Source organism: Lemur catta, chromosome 1 (genome assembly GCF_020740605.2).
Source record: "Lemur catta isolate mLemCat1 chromosome 1, mLemCat1.pri, whole genome shotgun sequence".
Classification (NCBI taxonomy): domain Eukaryota; kingdom Metazoa; phylum Chordata; class Mammalia; order Primates; family Lemuridae; genus Lemur; species Lemur catta.
This window is the reverse complement of record NC_059128.1, coordinates 208018220-208041752: the sequence shown is the minus strand read 5'-3', so window position 1 is coordinate 208041752 and position 23533 is coordinate 208018220. Positions and strand designations below refer to the sequence as shown.

At 39.0% G+C, this 23533-nt stretch overlaps 1 long non-coding RNA gene across 1 annotated transcript; it reads left to right on the top strand.

Moving 5' to 3' along the window:
* Nucleotides 1-2: 2 nt before the first annotated feature.
* On the top strand, nt 3-23136 carry LOC123641789. The gene is made up of 3 exons (XR_006736347.1): nt 3-90; nt 15618-15791; nt 23062-23136. It is a non-coding gene; the product is annotated as an uncharacterized LOC123641789 (long non-coding RNA).
* Nucleotides 23137-23533: the final 397 nt, after the last annotated feature.

Below are 23533 nucleotides of genomic sequence, written 5' to 3'. Positions count from 1 at the left end.
AAGGAAGAAGAAGAAGAGGAGGAGGAGGAGCAAGAGGAAGAGGATGAAGAAAAAGCCCCCCCCCCAAGATGGAGACATGAAACATTACAGGTAACATTGAGTTTTAATGAAATCATTAGAGAGCTACTTCCTTGATGAATGATTCCTTCCCTTCTTTATTTCCCTCTACATAATTTTGTAATAGCAAGGGGAAAAAACTCCACTAATATTTATATTTCTGGAATGGGAAATAAAATTTAACTTTAGGTTATTTAATAATTTTAGTTCATTTGCAATTAACAGATTATATTTTATTAATGCTTCCCCTGGTTTGGGCAAGGAATCTATGCTGATCAATTTTCTTTTAGATCAAGAGACAGTATCTGATATTTTGTCTTTTGCACTCATCCTAATGTCTTAATTTTCTTGCTGTGTTGAGAATAAACTCCCTAACTATGACTTTTGAAATTGGAAAGGAATGAAAACATTAGGTTTGGGAACTCCACTAAAATTATGAGTTGAAAGTATTTTTAGCCGGGCATGGTGGCACATGCCTGTAGTCCCAGCTACTCGGGAGGCTGAGGCAGGAGGATCACTTGAGCCCAGGAGGTTGAGGTTGCTGTGAGCTAGGCTGACGCCACAGCCCTGGGGGAACAGAGTGAGACTCTGTCTCAAAAAAAAAAAAAAAAAAAAAAAAGAAAGAAAGAAAGAAAAAAAGAAAGAATTTGATGGTGTCTTTAAAAATTAACTGAAATATTTGTTTCCAATGTGAATTTTAATAATTACACTAGTTATTCCATATGGATTAAAATAAATAAAATCTAGTACTTGACCCATGTAGAATATACTTTATATTTCTCTATAATGTTATTAAGCAATAAGTGGTATGAACTGATTTTTTATTCTTAGGGGGAGATCTTGGAGGCAAATATTTTACCTTTATAACATTCTTAAATAAATCTCTTGAAGTGCTCATAATATATACTGTAAATACAGATGTATTCTATATTTGAACTATCAGAGTTAATAAACTGGACTGATTTACCAATTTTTCCACACTTTTAAGCATAATCCACCAGACAACATTCCCTAACTAGTTAGAAATGGGATGATAACTGCTCTCAATAAGTAATTATTTTTTAAAACTTCTCTACTTCACTTACTTATTGAAGGTTGTTAAGACATCTTTCTGTTGGAGGGGTTGATGATCCAATTTTGTCCCCACTGGACACCAAAACCGTGCCTGTGAAAGTCAGGTGGTATCCATCCATTCCAGGTATCCGTCTGCTGTGGGAATGAATTTCAGTTCACAAACTCACCTGTGCAGGAAATACCACATTTCTTTGTTTTCTTCAAATCTACTGAAATCTGACTCTGAGCCCTTATCCCGAATGACAGGCAGAGTGTGTTCACTCTCTGCCATGATTGTCTCTTGCCACAGGACCGTGCTAAGAGTCTGGGGAAACCCTGACCATTCTGGTTAGAGAGTGATGGCCCACAATGGTTTCTGCTGACATTGTGTCTCATGAGTGTGCTCTGATGGCTTAGCTGCTTCTGGACGGTTCCCAGGGCAGGAGAATCTTGGGGGAGCCTGGGAGCCCCTGGGCCTGGGGTCTGTTCTCCTTAGGAGCACTATAAGCCTCGCCTCCTCTTCCGGCACTGCCATCAAGCCTTGCACAGGTACCCGACACTCCTTGGAACCCACTGACTTCTGTCCCCTATCCAATCTCCCAGAATCTCTGCCTTCTCTCTTTTCTGCTTTTAAAAATGCTTTCCTCTCTCTACTTCCACTCCAAGACACCCAGGGTTATGTCTTCAACGGACTTCAGTTTTACGGACTAGAAGAGCCTCTGACTTCATATGTACATGTTTTCAGCTCTGTAAAAATTCCTGAGAGAGGAAGTTACAAAGGACTTTCCTTCTTTCTTGAGACTGGAGGAAGAGAAAAACAGGAGAAGTGAATAAATTAGGATTTTAAAAATTATCCTGACACAGGTATATGCCAATCCCTCAAAGAGATTTTTTAACTTGGGGTTTTTTGTTTTTTTTTTGAGACAGAGTCTCAGTCTGTTGCCCGGGCTAGAGTGAGTGCTGTGGCATCAGCCTAGCTCACAGCAACCTCAAACTCCTGGGCTCAAGCGATCCTCCTGCCTCAGCCTCCCAAGTAGCTGGGACTACAGGCATGCGCCACCATGCCCGGCTAATTTTTTCTATATTTTTAGTTGGCCCGCTAATTTCTTTCTATTTTTAGTAGAGACTGGGTCTCGCTCTTGCTCAGGCTGGTCTCGAACTCCTGACCTCGAGCGATCCACCCGCCTCGGCCTCCCAGAGTGCTAGGATTACAGGCGTGAGCCACTGCGCCCGGCCTAACTTGGGGTTTTATAAAGACAATAAAAGTGTCTGTGGTGGATTAAATCTACTCTAGAATGAAAACTTGAAATACTTTGCTGTACACTACATTAAAGATAAATACATGGCTCTGATATAAGTTGCCAGCGCCTCCCAGAACTGGGAAGAACTTGTAGCCTGGGTTCAGTCTGATCTGCTTTCGTTTCTTCACCCAGGTTCTGCTCAGATTGTCCATGTGAGTTCCATGCTGACCTTGTCTCAAGCTAGGATGTCAGTTTGTTATAACAGGCTCCATTTACATTAAGTTCTTAGCCTTTGCCAATGTACACTTTCAAAGTTATCTTTTTTTTTTTTTTTTTTGAGACAGAGTGTCACTTTGTTGCCCTGGCTAGAGTGAGTGCCGTGGCATCAGCCTAGCTCACAGTGACCTCAAACTCCTGGGCTTAAGCGATCCTACTGCCTCACCCTCCCAAGTAGCTGGGACTACAGGCATGCGCCACCATGCCCGGCTAATTTTTTCTATATATATTTTAGTTGGCCAGCTAATTTGTTTCTATTTTTAGTAGAGGCAGGGTCTCTCTCTTGCTCAGGCTGGTCTCGAACTCCTGACCTCGAGCGATCCACCTGCCTCGTCCTCCCAGAGTGCTAGGATTACAGGTGTGAGCCACCGCACCTGGCCTCAAAGTTATCTTTAAATTCTGCGCAGAGGCTTTATCTCTGCATTAACCAAGGAGGGTTGTTCTATCTAATAGGCTGGAGAATCCCAGTTATCTGCTGAACCTGGTAACTTGGGGAGGGTCACCGATGTGCTGACCTTTGTCCTGCTCAAATCCGAGTATTCTTTGTTCCCTACTTTCTTTGTGGCATTTCCTCTCTTACTGCAGCTCATGGGAGCATTTTAAACTTCATGTTAGGTAGAGACATTGTTTACTTGGTGTCTGAGGGGAAAACATTCCAAAGCATTTGCTCTGTAATATCATTAAACATTCCGCCTGCTACATATCCCAGGGACACTGCTGTGTATCATCCTTGCTATGATAAAGATTATAGTTGCACTCACAGGAAATGCTCCCCCTAATTTTTAAAATATATAAATTGTATTATATGTTTTATGTCAGTGCTATTTGCCTTTAATTACGTTTTGAAAGAAAATGGCTATGTGTTTCCCTTTTCCTAATTTAAATTCCTTATCAAAGTAATACATGAGTATAGTTTATGAAGTCAAACACTGTTTTTTGCTATAAACCATTTATGACTGTTTGACTTCATAAGCTAGTGGTTCCCCAGTTCCGCTCTCCAGAGACCACTGCTTTCAACTCTTAACAGTGTTTTCTGGCATTTGTTTCCACATTTTAAAATTTCTTTGGAGAAGCTGTGCTGATTCCTAACTATTCATGGAGGAGGAAGCTATGGGACCCCTCACCCCTCGCCTCAAGCCTAATGAGGATGCTTCAGTGGGACCATTTGGAGAGCTTGGTATGTGTCCTTCAGCCACAAGGCACAAAGACTCATGCGTGACTCATACCTGTGGCAGACTAGTTTCTCTGGTTGTGGGAGTGAAGGAACATTGTTGCTGAGTTGTGAATGTCCTGGCTACCCAGAGTTTGTTAATGAGCACTGTGCAAGACAGAGTGAAATGTCCTGGGGATCGTTTTAGATTCTGTCAACTGAGCCATCTGTAGAGGCAATAGGAATTAAGGAGGCAGAGACTGGAGATGAACCACCAAGTTCTTGGGGCTGTGGAAAGAGCAAAGTGACCAGCCAGACTAGAGATTTATCACTTAAGTCAAGGGAGCTTTGTATAAACCTTCAGATGCGGGAGTCTCCAATGAACCAATGAAAGCACCTCTGAGAAAAAACACCCTGAAAGCAGTGGTTCAGGACCTGCCCTTCTTTCCTGTCCTTCCTTTTCTCCACTCCAACCTCAGGGCAATTGAAACAGCAGCTAGAGAGTGGGGATGGAAGTGACTAAGGAAAATAGAAGACACAGGCCACACTTTTTTACCCAAAGACAGGCAGCCCACTTGCAGATGGCCTTGGCTGGGGGGAGACCAGGCAGGAGTTCTCCCTTTAAAAGGAGATTGATGAATTGATGTGTTAATATAAATCTGGAATTCTAAATTATGAATTAAGACTGTAGGTTCATGGCTGGGTGTAGTGGCTCATGCCTGTAATCCTAGCACTTTGGGAGGCAAAGGCGGGAGAATTGTTTGAGCCCAGGAGTTTGAGACCAGTCTGGGCAATAGCAAGACTCTGTCTCTACAGAAAAATAAAAAATTAACCGGGCATGGTGGTGCACACCTGTAGTCCCAGTTATTTGGGAGGCTGAGGCAGGAGGATGGCTTGAGGCTGTAGTGAGCCACAATGACACCACTGCACTCCAGTCCAGGCAATAGAGCAAGACCTTACCTCAGGGGGAAAAAAAAAATAAGACTGTGGGTTCTCTTTCTTGATTTAATCCCTCATTACTGTAGATCTTCCAGTAGATTCTTGTGAAAGAATTCATGGAGATAAAGTTTTTGAGTAACTATGAAATGACTATGTAATCTCATACTTGATTGATATCTTGACTGGATATAGAAACATAGGTTGGAAATCATCTGTCCTTGGAATTTTGAAAGCTTTCCTTTATTTTCTTCTATCTTCTAATGTTATAGTGAGAAGTCAAGTGCCAGTCTCACCCTTGATTTTCTGTGACATGTTTTTTCTTCCTGGAGACTTTCAGGATCTTCCTGCATCCTCAGAGATTCTGGGATTTCACAGTGACCTGCTTTGATATGAATCTTTTCTCATTCATTTCGCTTGGCATTCAGTGGACTCTTTCAATCTAGAAAGTCATGGTCTTCTGAAAATTTTTTTTGTATTGTTTATCTCATGATATCCTTCTTGGAGCCATGCATAGTGGCTTGTAAATCCCAGCTATTCAGGATGAGAGGCGGGAGGATCACTTGAGGCCAGGAGGTTGAGACCAGCCTGAGCAACATAGAAAGACCCTGTCTCTAATGATAAAAAAGAATAAAATAAGTAAAAAGAAAAAATAACATAATATCCTTTTCTTCCCCTTGTCCCCTTCTCATTGTTCTCTCTTTCTGGAACTCTTTCTGATAGGATATGCTAGATGTCTTCTAAGTTTCTAATCTTTTCTCCTATTCTACACCTCTTTTCCATTTATTCTAATATACATTTCCTCAACTTTATCTTTAAACACCTGTCATATTTTTAACTCCTGCTGTCATAATTTTTATTTCCAAGAAATCTTCTATATTAGTTTTCTATTGCTGGATAACAGAGCACCCCAAAATCTAGCAGCTTAAGCCTTCACATATGTATTATCTTAGTTTCTGTGGGCCAGGAACTCAGGAACAGCTTAGTTGGGTGGTTTGGCTCAGGATCTCTCATGAAGTTGAAGTCAAGACATTGGCCAGGGCTGCAGTCAGCTGAAGGCTTGACTGGTACTGGAGGATTGGCTTCCAAGATGGTAATTTGCATGGCTGTTGGCAGAAGGCCTCAGTTCTTTCTCACGTGGGCTTCTCTATAAAGCTACTTGAGTATCCTCAAAGCATGGCAGCTAGCTTCCCACAGATTAAGCGATCTGTGTCAAAAAAGGCCAGGCCAGGTGTGGTGGCTCATGCCTGTAATCTAGTGCTTTGGGAGGATTACGTAAGGCCAGATGTTTGAGAGCAACCTGGGCAATATAGTGAGACCCCATCTCTACGAAAATTTTTTAAAATTAGCCAGGCATGGCGGTGCATACTTGCAGTCCCAGCTACTTTGGAGGCTGAGGTGGGAGGATTGCTTGAACCCAGGAGGTTGAGGAGGTTGAGATGTTGTGAAACCACAGTGTCTTTTATGTCTTTTATTTATATCCTAGTCTCAGAAGTCAAATAACATCATTTCTACTGTATTCTATTGGTCAAGCAGACCAACTCTGATACAGTTTGGGAAGGGACAACATAAGGCTTTGAATTCGAGGAGGCAGGAATCAACCACTGGGGACCATCTTGGAAGACATTTACTGCACATTTCTTGTTTTCCAACTGTTCTTTTTAAAAATGTCATCCTGGTTTCGTTTCATGGATTCAGTGTTTTATCTTTTTCTTAAAGATACTATTTGTAGTTTTCTTGAAATTTATTTATACCCTGCAGTACTTCTAGCACAGAAAACTATGCTACATATACATGCATCTCCAAATAGAAAATAGTGTTTTTAGTTTTGTGTCTTTTAGGTTTATATTTCAAGTATGTTAAATGAGTAACCATGTATAGATTGATTTAAAAGTATTTAGGCAGATGACTTGAAGGTAAAAATCATTTTGAAAGGACAGCAATATGCCGTTTTTTTAGAGCAAATTGATAAAAAACAATGTTATGCAAATTATGTGCTCCTGAGATGTGTGTGATACAGGATTTTATAAATTGTATCATATTTTTAAAGTATTAGGGTATGCTGATAAAACTTTTAGTAAACTTTTTTTGGAAAGTGAAGAGTTGCCTGATAATGTATCTCTTTGCAATATGATGAGATGTTTAATAATGTGGGCTCAGAAATCAAACTACATGGTTTTGAAACATCTTTACAACTTCTCTGTGATGTTGAACAAACTACTTAACCTCTCAGAGCCTCCATAAAATGAGGATAATAATAATACCTACCTCACAGGGTTGTTGTGGGCATAGAAGGAGAAAATACATGTAAAACACTTAGAACTATTCCTGACACATATTACATACTCAGTAAATGTTAGCTGTTATTAATATTTTTTGTAGAATGAGGCACCACTGGAAGTGATCACAGTATGCAATCCATCTCACCAATTATTTATGAATAACTGTTACATGTTCTTTTGTTAAAAATTATTGTGTGTGATATATTTGACATATTTGCTTCTTATAATAACAATGAAGCTTCAGAAAATCCACCATGTGTTATCAAATCTGATTGTCTTTAAGAGCTATCAAGTATGATCTCAATCACCAGAGTGGAAAAATCTTACTATAGAAGCATATGGAACACCCCCATGAAACTCTCCAACACATATCCACCCCCTAAACAATGCCCACACATGCACACTTATATAGCAAGAGGTACTGTTTATCTCAATGTTTGCAGGCTAGAGAAAGAAAATCTATGTCTTTGAAAATATAATGTTGACTTTTTATGCCAACATAGGTATCTTTATTTGGGGAACATCATTTAGTACACAGGCATTAGAATTTTATAATTGTTTATTTGTGGTACTGTTAATTTTAACTTTGCATCAGTTGACCTTTCTGAAATGTGATGTATTTTCTTCTTTCTTTAATGTTAGTCCTAGTAATGATGATATTTAACACTCATTGGCCAATTATTTCATGGCTATGCTTTCCTTGTATTAACTTGCAACAGCCCTGTGAGATGGATATCCATTATTTCCATTTGGGAGGAGAGGCACAAAAGTTGAATAACTTGTCTAAGCGGTGGGGCCAGGATTTGAGTCAGACAGCCTGGCTCTAGCACCAACTTGCTTAACCACTGTACCATACTATACACTAAGTATAGTAGTGGTACTACAGTGAGTTACACTGCTATTATACTGCTACTACACTACTAAATGTATGGTAGTGTATAATATTAGTGAGTTAAATATATAATGTTTCACAAAATACCTGACTAGGGTTTACATTTACCATGGGGTTGAGTTTAAATCAAATGAAAATCAGAAATGTGGCTATGTTACAATGAACTCTTATCATATTTTTGTAAAATATTTTATATAGAAATATATCTTATCCAGTTAACATAGATTTTGTCTTTTGAGCTCTGTTTTTTTTTCAAACAGTTCTATAATGAAGCTCACTGTGTCAAGGACTATGTTGAAGGAGAATGTAAAAATAATAAAAGTATCATTTTATATCTGTCTAGTGTTTTATTTTTTAAATGTTTATAGGTGTTGAATTCTCTATTATAGGAGGGGAAACTCTTCACTTTGCAAAAATGATCCAGAATTTCCTAAGAATTTCATTATCACATTCATTTAACTAATGAAGTCTCTAAGGCTTTACAAATATTATCCACTGTCCTCTGGCAACAGAAAGGAAAAAAAATACGTAACTGAGTTACTGGCCTCAGGAATGCTGGGCTGATAGGGGAAAGTTTACTCTCTTGTTAATTCCAAGGAGCTTTTAAAAATAATGGTACAGAAGTTACCTATTGTTTTACAGAGGAATCACCCTTATCCTTTGCTTCATTGGCCAGAACTCCATTTGTTGTAAAACCATTTGCCCTGTGAAGCTGGAGGCCCAGGAAAAGTCTCCATGGTGTTCACTTTCATATCTCTAGCCAGCGAGGTGGATTTGAGATGGGACTGGGTATTAGGCTAGTGGTAAAATCTTACCCTATCTGCAAGCTTATTTGGTGCTTGAATTCCTCTTATAATCAGGCTTGTCAAAGGTCTGCTTGTCCCTTCTAAAACAGCCCACAAATACCTGGGAGCTCGCCACTTCTCAAAGTAGTCCCTAACTGCCTTCCTTCCTCAGTTATTCCTTTTCTCCCCTTTCCTATCTCTCCCTTCCTTCCCTTCTCTCTCTTTCCTTCTTTCTTTCTTTCCTTATAACATCTACCCACTTTTTTTTTATCCTTCTTTCAGGGCCATACAAAACAAATCCAGTTCCTCTTACAACTACCTGGAGAGAGTTACTATTAATATTATCTTTATTATCCACATCCCTCCATCTAAGATAAATGAATCACTCTAAATTTAAAGATTTTTTTATTTTTAATTATTATGGGTACATAGTTGTTTTATATCTTTATAGGGTACATGTGATGTTTTGATACAGGCATACAATGTAAATTAATCAAATCAGGGTAATTGGGGTACCCATACTACCCATTACCTCAGGCATTTATTACTTCATGTTAGGAAAATTCCAATTCTACTCTTTTAGTTATTTTAAAGTATGCCCTAACTTATTATTGATTATAGTCACTTTGTTGTGTTATCAAATATTGCTGATTCTATCTAACTATCTAACTGTATTTTTGCACCCATTAACCATCCACACTTTATACCCTCCTCCTTGCTACCCTTCCCAGCCTTTGGTAACTGTCATTCTACTCTGTCTTCATGAGATCAATTGTTGTAATATTTAGCTTCCACATATGAGTGAATCACTCTGTATTAAAGGCTATAGGTTTCTTCAAGCATTCTTCCTAAACCAATATTAGCTAACATTTATTGAGTGCCTGCTCTGTGCCAGGCACTATCTGTATGCCATTTCTAATCATTATGACCTTGCCAGGTGAGTTAATGATAGCTAATACTTACACAGCCTTTACAATCAACTCATCTAGGATATGGTATGCACAAGCAAGGGACTTACAGTAGTGCTTGACACATAGTAACATTCAATAAATGTTACCCGTTATCTTTTTGTACTCCTGTGAGAATTTAGGGAGTTTTTGATTCAGCTACAGTGCTGTACATAGAATGAACCTGAGGGAAGCTTCTGGCTCCTGATGAACTATTTCTCCCAGCTTTATATTAACCACATATTTTGGTACTTAAAGCCATTCAAGAGAATAATCAAGGATCAAAGAATAATCAAGGAGGCCTGCATTTTCCAAAAGAGTCAGGTTATTCTGGGCCAGACCTTTGCATGTTTCTTTGTGGTCTGTTTCTTTCATGAAAGAAGCACTATCCTGCACAGGAAGAATGGTCCCTGAAAGTTGAGTTTTAGCTCCAATGGGAGACAGCTCTAGTTTGAGTTTCACATATTAAAATTCATCCTGAAAAAACTACCACTTTTCTCAGCTCAGTTAAAGGGGAAAGAATTAATGCCCTTGTTTGATCAGAGGCGGGCCTCCTGCTGGCAACTTCTACTCCAGCCTGAGAACTGGTATATATAGGCATTTATGATTTGGGAAACATCATTTAGTAAAAGGCATTCAAATTTTATAATTGGTCATTTAGGATACTATATTTTAACTCAGCATCACTCTCACTCTTTTGCCCCTACAAGCATTAGTTTGGACTTTTGGGCCAATCCCTTGGGCTCAGACTTCTTTGAACTGAGGACTCATGGAACTGGTCCAGGTGGTTAGACAAACCTCAGCGGTTGGTCATTGGTGGCTGTGGTCTGGGATGTTCTCCTTCAGGAAGGAAGGTGCTCTAGAATAAGGAGTTCTCAGTCAGATTTAGGGAAATATGGGAAGAAGCCTGCTAGAAAGAGACCTAGGATTTGATTCCTGGGTGCTACACCCAATCTCAAGTGGTATTGGGAGCTGTTCTTGCTCTGAATATGATTGTGTCAGTTCTACAACTCCTTTTCTGCTTTTCTTTTTGGCTCCTTCCTTAAAACTGCAAATTGACATAGAGTTAAGATGCCCTCCAAAGCCTACAAAGTCACCCCTAGTTATCAGCTGTGTCACAAAATGTCAGGGCCAGAAGTAGAGACTGGCTTTCCACGAAGCTAAGGAAACTTAAGCGTTAGAACTTCATCTTGCATGGGCCCCTTCCCAAATTCTGGTAGGGGCCCTATCAATGTGTTTATATTGTTAAAGGATAAAGTACATTTTTTAAAAGGTAAAATCATAACTCTCATAGAAATAAAATGAACATGTAGCAAAGATTTTATTTAGTTCATTAATTAATGAAGGAACCAATAAGAGGTTACAACTAGTTTGAAGGAGAATTCAAACCATATATACATATATAAATACATTGTGTGTGTGTGTGTGTGTGTATGTGTGTGTGTGTGTGTGTATGTATATATGTGCAATCAGGATTGCGGAGATGCATTTATATATAGACCCCAAAGCAGTCAATGTCCACACAGCAATAATCAATTTTATCCCACAAGATAATGTACATTTGCATTTCTATAGACAGCAATCATTTATATTTCTATAAATTTTTAACAATTTGCAGAGTTTGAAAATAGCTTAAAGACAATGAAAAAGCACAAGCCCCTGTAGAATGAGAAAACCAAGTAGGGTATTCTAGGTAAGACACTCATAATTTTTTTTTTTTTGGTCCATTTCAAAGTCATTCATGTCTTTTCCTAGCAGTATGGTCATATTTTTTTGTAAAATTTCAACAAATATTTTGCCCACAATTGATTAATTTGGTATAACTTTCCACTCCAACTTCCCCTTTATGCTACTTTCCCTTATGGCCTTGGGGTGGCCATGAACATTTTTGGGATCCAGCTAAGGGACAGTTGAGTTGGAAATATATTTAGTGAAGATTTTAGTAAGATATACTTACAGTTCACTACCACTACCTCGGGTGAAGTTATTGCTAACCATCCCAGTGAAGGAAATGGCATGGCGTCTGAGAATACTCTTTCCAACCTCTGTGCTGACCTACTTATTACTCTATACCCAAAAGAGCAAGACTATAATTCTTATCATCATATTAATATATATGTTCCATGGCACCCAGTATCAGAGGCAGTGGGTCATAAAGAAGCAACAAGGTTTAAAATACTAGGAGTATTAGGAGCCAGAAACTAGTTTGTTGAAAAATTTTCCAAATCTTATAGATTATAAATTTTAAAAATTTTGATGGTAGCCCTTTCCCCAAATTTGACAGCATCCTAAATATTTACATGACATTACCAAATATGACTTGTGAACCTGAAATAAGTTTTGAAATATATCAGTAAAAAACAAAAAGCCTCAACTAAGCTATAGGAATGTTGAATTATCTTTCTATTTTCTGTACAGAAAATAATTGTCAAATGAAGAGCTGATTAAAGAATAGACAGCCAAAAACATAGCAAACAAGTATTATAGAGAAGTACTAGGCAGTTAATTAATAAAAATATTTTTCTTTTTTGTATCTTGTGATGTTTGTGATATGTATCAGCTTTTCAAAATTTATAATTAGCTGTAATTTATTTTCTCATTCTAAATAAATATTCACTTTATACTAACTTTTTATGTCTTTACCAATCTTTTGGTTAGGTGTTCACAATGTGACAAGAGACACTATACTGTCTCTTGCTTCCGATGGTTAGGTGGACCAAAAAGAGGGTGTCCTGATCTTGTGTTTGGAGGATGGGTAGAACTTGAAGCAGTGGTAGGGGTAGTAGCGTAAGCAAAGGTTCATAGATGGGAAAGACCATGGAAATAGCAGAGGATAACAAATAGTTAAGATTGGCAAAAGGTGTGTGTTGAATAAGAGGTGAGAAAATAGGAACAGAAGTTTTAGGCCACATTAAGGTCCAAGGATCTTGAATGTCAGACTAAGAGCATTTAACTTCATCATATAGTCATGAGAGAGTATATTGGACATCTGTTGCTTTTGCCGACCCAGAACCCATGCTTTGCTCCGGTAATGGTACCCTTATATTCTATGGGAAACATGCTTTTCCTACTCTCAATCCATGTACTTTGGATGAGTTGACATCACCCTCCTGGCTCTAGAGTTGGGCCCATGACCCAGGTCTTTCAAATTGAAGTCAGTGTTAGGACTTGTGGTAGATGGTTGAGAAAGAGAACTCTCTTTCTTTCTGCTAATGATGCTACACTTCTACAACACAAGTCTGCAGGAGGTGGCTGCTATTTTATCACACTTAGGAAGAATGTGGCTGGCAGTGAAGGCAACTCATAGCCAAGAGACGGAGGGAGAGAGATTCCTAACAACATTGCTTTAGTACCTAGATCCAACCATGCTTGAACGTAGATACCCTTGGCCTGTTTCATTTAGGTGAAGTACAGAGGAAGAATTAAGAGGGCTTGGTAACTAGAACAGAAAAAGGAAGCAAAAATGACTGGAATTTTGAGATTAAGTGGATGATAATGCTGTTGACAGAAATTGGTGGGTCAGAAAGGGTACCATGTTTCCCCCACTCCTCTAGGGGTAAATACATTTATTCTTACACTTTGAGTTTGAGGTGATGATAGGAAAACCAACTGGAAATATTTAGGAAGTAGTTAAAATGTAGAATGAAAACTCAGGATCCAAGACATAAGCAGTAAACGTGCTGCCAAGGTGGGACAATGCGGTGACCTGAGGGGAGAGGTGAGTCTGTCACAGCAGATGAGCAAGGAGCTGATGGGCAGGAATGTCAAGGGGAACAGGGCCAGGGATGAGTCAGGCCTTTTTTCCCTGCCAGACATCTAGTCTCCACCTGGGGCAGTTCGGGAGGCAATGGCTATGAAACGGGGACATGCTGCTAAGGTAGGCACAGCTGCTTGAATGTGCCCTGCAAAGCTCAAATTAGGCAGTTGGAAGAACTGAGTGTGGGTGAGATTTCTGGGGAAGCAGTTGTAGAGAAGAAAAGAGTGAAGAGTGAAAAACAAAACAAAACAAAACAAAACAGAGATGGGAGGATTGATTAGAAAACCCTCTTGTAATTCAAAGAAAGAGAACCTTTCCAATAGGGAAGCAGCAGAGAGACAAGGTCAACATCACTGGAGAATGTAGATTCATTGGAACTTGGAAGTGAAACTAGATTAAAGTGGATGAATTATATGAAAATGGAAGCAGTGGGTGGAGAGAAGGAGTCTGGCAGAGAAAGGAAGGCGAGGAGCAGGGTAGTGTACTAATGCAGCCATTTAACCAAGAATTTTTGTTCATTTTGTTTATTTCTAGGGCAGAGGGGGCTTTTTCAGAGGGTAGACAGAAGAGAAGGTCAGTGACCCAGAAGAGAGTGAAGGTGCTAGAGAGAGAGAAAGGATTCAACAGAATAAGGAGGACGGTAAGACCCACAGTAGTGGAGAGAGCAGATGGGAAAGGCAGCTCATCCCCTGTCTGAGGCTGGGGGAGAGGATGAAAGAAAGGGTGTAAAGAGAGATGCCTGGAGGCATAATGGAGAGGAGATGAGGCATCTCTACTATGTTTCCAGCATAGATAAGACAGTAACCTGAGGTGTCTGCTGCATTCAACAGAGTCTGTGAATCAGGTTACAGTGGGGATGTCCAAATTGCTTCACCCCCATGAGACTTCACAGAAGATTATGTTACTGTAAACTGTTGTTTGAGCTGGAGAAAAAAAAGGTAAAAGGACACACAGTCTGCTGTACACCTTAGCTTCATAACTTTCAATGAAAATGGGACAATTGTCCATGTTGTCATGACAAGAAGTAAATAATGCAATCCCATCACAACTTAATACATATGATACAACTTGTCATTTTTATAGAGTAAAAGTACAGCCTTAATTGACTCTGACACAAATTTCATAACTCTGTACTGTGAAATATATACTTTCTGTGGGAGGATCTCGGAGAAGCCAATTATCAAGTTTGGTGGCTGTGACTTACTTTGGTGAGTAATAAATTCTTTCCAACAAGAAGAAAAACTTGCTGTGAGTCAGAGGCAGAGCCAGGAGGTAGTCCACCCTTAGTTCTTACTATCAGATCAAACTACCCAAAGGCAAAACTGGTGAAACCTGCTGGGAAGGAGCAAGTCATTGTGCCTTGTCTGATCAAAGTTGCTGCATTCTCTCACTCTCTCTCTCTGACAAAAGTTAAACTGCTCTTCAAGGCAGTACCTTTTGTCCTGGAAAGGCAGCCAGTGCCAATGGTGTGATGGCAGTAATGGCCCCCACCCAGGTTCTCCCTGTTTGACCAGTCATTTGGCATGCAAACCCCTCTGTGTCCCTTCTGGGAACCCTCTGTGCTCCTGGATAGAGCCTTCCATGGGTCTTTATAAAGAAATAAAAAGCACAGATGGTGGCAGGACTGGGAGGGCAGGGGTGTGAAACAGGGCGGAACTCTCTTACTAAGACCAACTTACTTAAAGACAATTACTTCAAAGAAGTGTGAGCCCAAGGGAACTAGTCAAAAAGTCCACACTGATGCTTGTAGGGGAAAAAGAATGTGGGAAAACATAATTATTTTTTGCAAAATAAATAACTGGAGCCATCTCAGTATCATGGACTAGTGATAACACAATTGAGTTAGACCATATAACTACGACTGACAAGATTATCCATAGTGAAGTGGACCTAATAAATACACAACTTGTGGCTCTCTGCTGGGAAGGGTCAGCACACCCAAGAGGCGTTTGGAAATGTGTGGGGTGCTTTTGGTGGTTACAATGATCGGGGTGCTACTGGCATTTAGCATGGGTGAGGGCAGCGATGCTAAATGTCCTACACTGACTGTACAGAAAGTGCTGGACCAGGTAGAATGTTCCCACTGAGCATGTTAATATCAACCTGTTGAAAATAGAGTCATAGATAACAGAGGATTGTCCCTTACAAGACTAGATTTCATGGCCTTTTAATTTGGCAAATCGAGTTATTTGAAAATACAAGTTAAATAAGTTGAATATTTTATGTCTTGATTAATTTCAGTGCCATTTTCAAATACGAAGGACAATATAAGTACCAAGGAACGAACCCTGAGTCTGTGAAGAATGAATAAAGTTGCTTGGATCTGCCTTCAAAACAAGATATAAATAGCCTGGGAGTTGGTCAGACCTTCATTTCAAACCTTTGAAAGAGAAATTCCACATAGCAGGGGCAGAGGTAGGTGAACCGTGGAGCAGAAGTTAGTATTTAGAGCCTGAGCATCAACCGTTTGGCACCTCAACCTTTTTCCCAGCAGGAATCTCTGCTATCCTCCCGGAAAGCCATAATCTAATCACGATCCCTTTACTTGGTACAGTGCTTTACAGTTTAGCAATCCTTTTCACATAGGTTGTCTCATTGATCATCCTTGGTTCCTCCCTTTCCCTTATGCACCGCCTTCCTTCTGCAGTCTATCAACAGATCCTGTTGGTTTATCTACGCTTTGCTCCACTGTCCCAGCCGACATCCAGGTCTAAGCCACTGCTGTCTCTCTCCTGGACTCCAGCAGTAGCCTTCAACCTGTTCTTCCTGGTTCTCCTCTGCTTCTTCCCTCCACCCCCAATCTATTCTCCACACACTGGCCATAAAAATCTCTTTTTAAAAGTCATTCAGATCATGTCACACCTCAGCTTCAAACCCTTCGATACTCTACTTTGCACTTAAAATAAAAACAACCTCCTCACAGGCTTTTTCTTTCCCCATTTCCACCTCCTGCCCCAGCCCCCTGTGCTCCAGCCACGTGAATCTTCCTTTTCTTCCTCGCACATGGTCCAGCTCGTCCCTCTGCCTGGAATGCTCCTGCTCTTTGATTGGCTGGCTGCTTCTCATACTTCAGGTCTCTGCTTGGATGTCACCCTTCCCAGACTCCCTCCAGGTCCCCCTCACCATCCTCATTTAAAGTAGCCTCCCTCCACCTGGTGACCCTGTTTACTGCATCTCAGTACTTACTTCAATCTGGAATTACCCTGTTTATTTGTTTACATTTGTATTGTTTGCTCTCCTCCATTAAAATATAAGCTGCATGAGGGCAGGGTCTTCCCTCTTTTGTTCACCATTTTATTACCAGGATCTAAAACAGTATCTTTCACATATTAGACATCCAATAAATATTTTTCAATGGATGAATAAATGAATCAATTTAATTTTTTTATAACAGTCCTGTGAGACAGGCAGAAAAATATTCTCAGTCCTATTTTACAGATATATACGCATAAGTATAATTTATTTATTTATTTACTCTTTTAGACAGTGTCTTGCCCTGTTGTGTGAGCTAGAGTGCAGTGGTGTCATCATAGCCCACTGCAACCTCAAACTGGGGCTCCAGTGATCTTCCTGCCTCAGCCTCCCAAGTACCTAGGACTACAGGTGGGCCCCACCACACCTGGCTAATTTTTCTATTTTTTTATAGAGATGGGGTCTTGAGCTATATTGCTCAGGCTGGTGTCAAACTCTAGGCCTCAAGAGATCCTCCCTCCTTGGCCTCCCAAAGTGCTGGAATTATAGGCATGAGCTACCATGCCCAACCTTTTAGACATGTTTTACAGAGATTCTGAAATGACCCAAGTCATGTAAGTGGTGGAGCCAAAGCAGAACATAGGTCTTCTCAGTCCCCTACACTGCACTGTGTTTAATAATGCAGTGCAGAGGATGGAAGAGGGAGAGGGCACTTGGAGAGAAGGTTACAAGTCACACTCTATACACATTCTCATTCATGAAATTGTAGCCACAGATAGAAAAGAGGGAGGGTTTCCTGCTACTATGTTCCATCTTTCCCATCTCTACACTGAACCCATGCATGGCACAGCTGGAGGAGGTGGGATAGCATGGTGGTTCATAGTGTGGGCTTTGGAGGGAGACAAACCTGCAGTCTACTCCTAATTCTATGACTGACTGGGTGTGTGTGTCTACATAAATTAGTTATTTTTTCTGAGACTCAATTCCCTTTCTCATAAAATGGGAATGACACCACTGACTTTTTGAAGTTCTTTGGTAGATTAAATGAGAGACTGTGTCTAATGTTTGGTGTGGCATAAGTGCTGAATTATGGGTTTAGTGTCCGAATGTTATGAGAACAGGGCTGAATGGGCCTAAGAGAAGTTGAGTTTTCCAACAGTACTTTCCTCCACCAGTTCCTTTCATGAAATGAAAGTGAATTTCTAGCATTTAGAACTGACAAGCCCTCAGTGATCACCCAGTAAAAATACTTATTAATAGTTTGTACTTTGGCCAGGTGCGGTGGCTCATGCCTGTAGTCCTAGCACTCTGGGAGGCAGAGGGAGGACGATGGATTGAGGTCAGGAGTTGGTGACCAGCCTAAGCAAAAGCAAGACCCCATCTCTACTAAAAAATAGAAAAAAAATTAGCTGGGCAACTAAAAATAGAAAAAAAAAATTAGCTGGGCATGGTAGCATGTGCCTGTAGTCTCAGCTACTCGGGAGGCTGAGGCAGAAGGATCGCTTGAGCCTAGGAGTTTGAGGTTGCTGTGAGCTATGCTGATGCCACTGCACTCTAGCCGGGACAGCAGAGCAAGACTCTGTCTCAAAAAAAAAAAAATTATAAATAAATAAATAAATAAAACAACTTTCTCTAAAGGGAAAAAAAGAGTTATAATACAAAATACATTAGAATAAATTTCTGTACAGTCTATACAGAGTAGATATATCAATAAAGATGGGCACAAAACAAGCAGCAACATAAAATAAATTTGAATGCATTTCTGTACAGGTACTGACAGCATAATGTAGCCAAACAAATATTTCAGTAAAAGCTAGCACAAAGTACAGAAGCAAATTATTGCATTTGGAGGAATGCCAATATCATAGTCATGCAGGCATTTAAATCAAATAGTTCACACAGTATTAGTACGCAGAAAGAAACAAGGAAACAAACTGAATTCCAGCAGTAACAGTATTGCAATTAATACCATATCTCCATAACAATGAGCAGAAACATGGGGAAAAAGGCCCCATACAGGTTTTACTCTTTATCCTCAGAACCTAGGAAATCCTTTCCCTTAACACCATCTAAATGTCAAGCCCAAACCCTTTCTACCACTGAATCCGATGGGTCTATTCATCACTGGGTGTCTGCACTAGAAATGAAGCCCATATTCCTCAAAAACAATGAATCTGCATTTTTAAGACTGATCTCACCACTATCTTTTGCTTTACAATAGGACGTTTATTATCAACTCAATGCTGCTTTTATTGTTTTCAAGTCTTTGTAATTTTCTTGGTTGTTGCAAGATCTGACTACTACTTGGCAATTGTACTATGGTCTTTTCTCTCAAAGTCTTGAAATGCTAAACTGACTCTAATGTTAGAGAAATGCTGGTATTGCTTTTGAACCATGAATTATGCAAGAGAGAGAGAGGGAGATTATAAACTGTATACGGATCAACTTTGTGACCTATGACAAAATTGTTTTTTTTAATTTTTAATTATTATGGGTACATAATAGTTGTATATCTTTATAGGGTACATGTGATGTTTTGATAGAGGCATACAATGTGAATTAATCAAGTCAGGGTAATTGGGGTATCCATCACCTCAGGCATTTAACATTTCTTTATGTTAGGAACATTCCAATTCTACTGTTTTAGTTATTTTAAAGTATACCCTAATTTATTGTTGATTATAGTCACTTTGTTGTGCTATTAAATATTGTTCATTCTATCTGACTAACTACATTTTTGCACCCATTAACCATCCCCACTTTATCCCACCTCCCTGCTGTCCTTCCTAGCCTCTGGTAACTGTCATTCTACTCTCTGTCTCCATGAGATTGATTATTTTTAATATTTACCTCCCACATATGAGTGAGAACATGTGAGATTTGTCTTTCTGTGCTTGGCTTATTTCACTTAATATAATGTTCTCTAGTTCCATGCATGTTGTTGCAAATGGCAGGATTTCATTCTTTTTCGTGGCTGTGTAATATTCCATTACTATATGCATTCATTTGTTGATGGACAAATAGGTTGATTCCAATTCTTGGCTATTGTGAATAGTGCTGCAATGAACGTGGCAAGTGCAGATATCTTTTGGACATACTGATTTCCTTTCTTTTGGATGTATATGTAGCAATGGAGATTGCTGGGTCATATCGTAGCTCAATTTTTAGTTTTTTGAGGAACCTCCATACTGTTTTCCATAGTGGTTGCCCTAATTTCCATTCCCACCAACAGTGTACGAGGGTTCCCCTTTCTCCATGTCTTTGCCAGCATTTGTTATTGCCTTTTTGATAAAAGCCATTTAACTGGGGTGAGATGATATCTAATTATAGTTTTGATTTGCATTTCTCTGATGACTAATGATGTTAAACATTTTTTCATGTACCTGTTGGCCATTTGTATTGAGAATGTCTATTCAGATTATTTGCCCATTTTAAATTGGATTATTTAACTTTTTCCTAATCAAGTCGTTGGAGCTTCTTGTGTATTCTAGTTATTAATCCTTTAGTAGTTTGGGTAGTTTGCAAATATTTTCTCCATTTCTGTGGGTCGTCTCTTCCTTGTGCAGAAGCTTTTTAGCTCGATGTGATCCCATTTGTCCAATTTTGCTTTAGTTGTCTGTGCTTTGGGGTATTATTCAAGAAGTCCTTGCCTAGACCAATGTCCTGAAATGTTACACCAATGTTTTCTTTTAGCAGTTTCACAGTTTCAGGTCTTATATTTAAGGTGTTAAGCAATTTTGACTTAATTTTTGTATATGGCAAGAGATAAGGACCTAGTTTTATTCTTCCACATGTGGATATCCAGTTTCCCCAGCACCTTTTATTTATTGAAGAGACTGCCCTTTCCCCACCGTATGTTCTTGGCAACTTTGTCGAAGATAAGTTCACTATAGACGTATGGATCTTTTTCTGGGTTTTCTATTCTGTCCCATTGGTCTATGTGTCTGTTTTTATGCCAATACCATGATGTTTGGGTTACCACAGCTCTGTAGTATAATTTGAAGTCAGGTAATGTGACTCCTCCAGCTTTGTTCTTTTTGCTCAGAATGGCTTTGGCTCTTCTGGTTTCTTTTGTGGTTCCATATAAATTTTAAGATTATTTTTTCTATTTCTTTTGTCATTTAAATTTCAGAATAATATGGGGAAACAAATGCTTTGGTTACATATATTGCCTTTGCATCACCCGAGTCAGAGCTAAAAGTGTGCCTATCCCCCAGACAATGCGCACCACACCTGTTAGGTGTGAATTTAGCCATCCCTTCCTCTCCCCTCCCACCTGCCCAATACCCGATGAATGTTACTTCCATGTGTGCACATAAGTGTTGATCAATTAGTACCAATTTAATGGTGAGTACATGTGGTGCTTGTTTTTCCATTCTTGTGATACTTCACTTAGAGGAATGGGCTCCAGTTCCATCCAGGATAATACAGGAGGTAGATAACCATTTTTTTTAATGGCTGAGTAGTACTTCATGGTATACATATTCCACGTTTATTAATTCACTCGTATTGATGGGCACTTGGGTTGTTTCCATATCTTTGCAATTGTGAATTGTGCTGCTACAAACAGTTGAGTGCAAATTTTTCAAAAGAAGATAAATAGCCAACCAACATACGAAAAATTGCTCAATATCTCTAATCATCAGGGAAATTTAAATCAAAACCACAATGAGACATCACATAACTCCAGTGAGATTGGCTTTTATCAAAAAGTCCCAAAACAACAAATGTTGGTGTGGATGCAGAGAGATAGGAATATTTATACACTGCTGGTGGGACTGGAAATTAGTACAACCTCTATGGAAAGTAATATGGAGATATCTTAAAGAACTATTAATAAAAGTAGAACTACCATTTGATCCAGCAATCCCACTACTGGTTATTTACCCAAATGAAAAAAAGACATTCTATAATATTTTTTCTATTTCTGTGAAGAATGTCATTGGTATTTTGATGGGGATGACAATGAATCTGTAGATTGCTTTGGGTAGTATGGACATTCTAACAATATTGATTCTTCCAACCCATGAGCATGAAATAGCCTTCCATTTTTTGGTGTCCTTTTCAATTTCTTTTATCAGTATTTTATAGTTTTCATTGTAGAGATCTTTCACTTCTTTGATTAAGTTTATTGCTAAGTATTTTATTTTATTTGTAGCTATTATAAATGGGATTACTTTCTTGGCTTCTTTTTCAGATTGTTTGCTGTTGGCATATAGAAATGCTACTGATTTTTTGATGTTGATTTTGTATCCTATAACTTTACTGAATTTGTTTATCAGTTCTAATAGTTTTTGAGTGGAGTCTTTAAGTTTCTCTAGATATAAGATCATATCATCTGCAAACAAGGATAATTTGACTTCTTCCTTTCCAACTTGAATTCCCTTTATTTTTTTCTTGTGTCTGATTGCTCTAGTTAGAACTTCCAGTACTATGTTGAATACCATTGGTGAAAGTGGGCATCTTTGTCTTGTTCTATATCTTAGAGGAAAGGCTTTCAGTTTTTTCCCCGTTCAGTGCGATGCTAGCTGTGGGTCTGTCATACATGGCTTTTATCATGTTGAGGTAAGTTCCATCTATACCCAGTTTTTTGATAGTTTTTATCATGAAGGGATGTTGAATTTTATCAAATGCTTTTTCATCATCAAGTGAAATGATCATATGGTTTTTGTCCTTCATTCTGTTGATATGATGTACCACACTGATTGATTTACATATGTTGAACAATTCTTTCATCCCTGGGATGAATCCCACTTGATCATAATGAATAATCTTTTTAATGTGCTATTGAATTCAGTTTGCTAGTATTTTGTTGAGAATTTTTGTATCTATGTTCATCAGAGATATTGGCCTATAATTTTCTTTTTTTGTTGTGTCTTTGTCTGGTTTTGGTATCAAGGTAATACAGGCCTCGTAGAATGAGTTTGGGAGTATCTCCTTCTCCTTGATTTTTTGGAACAATTTAAGTAGGATTAGTATTAGGTCTTCTTTAAATGCTTAGTAGAATTCAGTATCACCTGAGTTGTTTGCTATGGAAATAGTAATCTTTCATAATACATATTTATACCCATTGCTGGGATTTTCTTAGATGTTGATAGATGAGTCTTGGTATATATAGCAGTGAGTTTGTGTCCCAGCAATAACTGAGTATGACAGTGTCTTCCAGGTGGACTGTTCATACAGCAAGGAGTGCAAGTCTTCTCATTCATATGTGGAAAGAAAATGTTAACTTCTAACTGCTAAAATATCATATTATAAATGTTTATTTTTGTGTTTTTCCTATTAAGGGTGCCTGCATATAATTAATAAAAAATGAATACAAATTTATTGATGGTATGTGGTCAATAATTTTTTACTGACTAGAATGTATAACCACAAAAATACTGGAAACCATTACCTCATAAGGCAATCAGTTAGGCATACAAAGCAGAATATATTAGATCTTAGTTTGCTAAGCAATTTCTCACTTGTGTGCTATTTACTTGTCATTTAGCCATTGGTTTGGTGACCAGGAGAATGAACCTGTAATGAGGGAACAATCTGCTGCTGATAACAAAGGAAACCAAACTACCGAGTCACGGCCATGGTAAGATGCCCTCTCCTCTCCCATTACTGCAGGTGGAAGGGTGCAGTGGCACAATGGTGTGGGAGTCAGACACACTTCAGTATGACTCCAAACTCTGCCTATTACCAACTTCATGATTTTGAGAAAGTAACTTAAACTTTAACTTAGCTGAGCCCCAATTCCCTCACTTGTATGATGTGTTTTTTGTAAGAACAAAATGAAATAAGTAAAACACCCAATATAGTGCCTGGTGCATAGCAGGCACTCAACAAATGTTGTTCCATTTGCTTCCCTCATCTCTCACTTGTAGACCTCCTTACATATGCTGAGAGCATTGCCAAGTCTATAAGATATGGCCAAATGAAATACTTGAGAAAGACATGGCTTGGGAACTACATGG